Consider the following 2,971-nt stretch of genomic DNA (forward strand, 5'->3'; position numbering starts at 1 on the left):
GCTTTAACATCCCTGCTCTATTTAGGCGTGCAAAATGCCCTTAGAGTGCAATCCTGGCGTTAAACGCCAGATTGCAAAATGCCCTTAGAGATAACAAAAACATGCTAATTCATAGGTTAAATGCGAGAAAAGGTCATCAAAATACTCTAAATTCAATACAAGATAAACCCTAAAAATGGGGTTTATCAAAGGCCAATTAGTAATTTGATATAATAAATAATATTTTTAAAGTAATTTTAAGGGATTAAATTAGATTTCAAATTAATACAATATACCCTAATTTTATTAAAATTACCAAACTCTAATTTTATCCAAAATTTCCGAATCCAACCCTAACTCTAACCAAACAAAACCCTAATTTTACCCTAACCATCACTGCCACACAGTCAAATGAAACAAAAGAAAGAAAAGGGAGACGGAAGAGGGAACGAAGGAACAGAAAGAAAGGGAGGGGGAAAGGTTGCAAGGGGAAGGAGGAGAAGAGAGGGAGGACGGCGCCGGCCGGCGTCATTACCGCTGCGTCGTCGTGTTGCTGTTAAGAGAGAGGGAGTGCAAACCAGAGCCAAGGAAGCGAGGAGTGTAAGAACCGGAATAACCGCTTTAATAAAATAATAATTTTTTAACTACCCGGAATAGGTTCGAAAATATAGAAATGATATTTTCAAAATAAAAAGGTGAAATTTGAATTCAATGAACTTTTTTAAGTGGGAAAATGTATCTTTTACAGAAATTTTTGTAAAAATGCGTATCGGCTCTAGTCTGACCGATATCGCGTATTGAGAAAAATAAAATTTTAAAAATTGAGTTTAATGTTTTGAAATGACAAAAATAATTTAGAATCGAAAATTGGGTGTTAATCTTAAAGGTTTTGGTCCAAAGTGGATCAAATGGGCCTTAAACGCTAATGGGTTAGACCGGGCCCAAGCCCAATATATATAAACACAACTAATGATCATTTCAGCTCATTTCTAACCATAAAATAAGAAAGGGGCACCGCCGAAGTGAGAAGAGTGGAGGTGAGGGTTTGCACTATTCACATTCTTCTTTTATCCATATCTTGAGCTACGGAGTTCTGATTGATGAGCCGTTTGCGACCACACGAAGCTCTTGCTGAATCCGCCGTTATTTCTAACTAAGTTTTGCTGATAAGAACTCACGTCTCCATCTCCAGTTTTCTGCCCTCTCCCTAGGAACGTTTCCCTCTGAATGGAGAAGGTGGTAGGGCACTCATCCCTCGGAATTATTCCTCCTGAGTATGCGCAACAGAGAGACTAATCTGGGATTTGCCGACCGGATTTTGTGTTGGGTTTGGCACTATAATCGACATGTGATATCACAGCCAATAGGATAGGCATTCATCATATGCATCTCTTATGTGCTTGTTTGTTTTGATTACTTGCAGTTTGCCTAAATGTATAATATGCCTACTTGCTTCTTGAATTACTTGTTATACCTGAATATTACCTGTGTATTACTTGTTTGCATATACTTGTAATTGTCTGGCATTTAGGAGGATCGGAAGGCAGTGGTGATAGGATTGCACGGAGGTTAGGATGGCGAAGGTTGTGGGATACAGAGGTGTGATTGGTATTAGTTAGAAACCCCCTAAGTTTAGATAACCCTGTTTACGGTTTATGGTTTAATTTAATTATCTCGTTAAGCTTGAATCTCTGTTTGATGTGAAGTTCCTGGATTGCCTTTGGCATCTCAGAACCATACATCTTATATATTGAGCATTGTTACTATACTGAGAACCTCCGGTTCTCATACCATATGTTGTTGTTTTTCAAATGCAGATCGCAACCCACTATGGTGAGTTTGCGGATGTGGTGACAGATCAGAGTATGCTCTTCCTTATGTTTTATTTCACTTTACTTTTGTTGTAGTACTTGATAAACCCCATTTTAGGGTTTATCTTGTGCTTAATTTAGTGGATTTTATCCACTAAACTCACACTTATTCATATAGTTCGCATGTTTTACATTTTCCTTCCTAATTTTATGTTATGATTGAAAACATGCTTCTTTGGTCTTAAACTCGCTAATTTTAATTCCCTCTTATTACCATTCGATGTCGTGATATGTTTGCTGAGTGTTTTTAGAGTTTATAGGGCAGGAATGGCTTAGAGGATGGAAAGAAAGAATGCAAAAGTGGAAGGAATAAAAGTGGAAGGAATACAAGAAATTGAAGGAATTGTTAAGCTGTCAACCCTGACCTCTTCATACTAAATCGGCCATAACTTGAGCTACAGAAGTCCAAATGAAGCGGTTCTAGTTGCGTTGGAAAGCTAACATCTGGGGTTTCAAAATAATATGCAATTTTTCATAGTTTCCATGCAGTTAAGCGATGTGCATGCGTGCATTACCCATACGCGTGACGTGCACCACGTGTAGAAATTGCAGAAGACGCTGGGGGCAATTTCTGGGCTCCTTTTGGCCCAGTTCCAAGCCCGAAAAAACAAATTAGAGGCTGCAGAGTGGAGGAATCAATCATACAACTTTCATTCACATAATTTTAGGTTTTAGATGTAGTTTTCTACAGAGAGAGGCTCTCTCCTCTCTCTAGGTTTTAGGATTCTTAGGTTTAGCTATTTTCAATTCCAGATTTCTACTGTACTTTAATTTAGTTTATCTTCTATCCTTATTTATTCTAGCACTTTAGTTTCTCTTCTCTTGGTGATTTATTTATTTATCCACTTTAGTTTATGAATTCTCATGTTAGATTCAATTTTCCTTTTTAGGCAATTTGAGGTATTTCGTATTTATGATTGCTTTCTTCAATTTATGTTATTGATGCTTTAAATTGGTTGTTTGGATTTTATTATCTCTTATTGCTTTTCTATGCTTTTATGTTGTGCCTTCCAAGTGTTTGATAAAATGCTTGGTAGGATTTTAATTTAGATTTCTCTCCTTTTGACTTTGGTTGAGTAATTGGAGACTCTTGAGTTATCAAACTACTTTGTTGATTGATA

Source organism: Arachis ipaensis, chromosome B10, assembly GCF_000816755.2.
Source record: "Arachis ipaensis cultivar K30076 chromosome B10, Araip1.1, whole genome shotgun sequence".
Taxonomy (NCBI): Eukaryota; Viridiplantae; Streptophyta; class Magnoliopsida; order Fabales; family Fabaceae; genus Arachis; species Arachis ipaensis.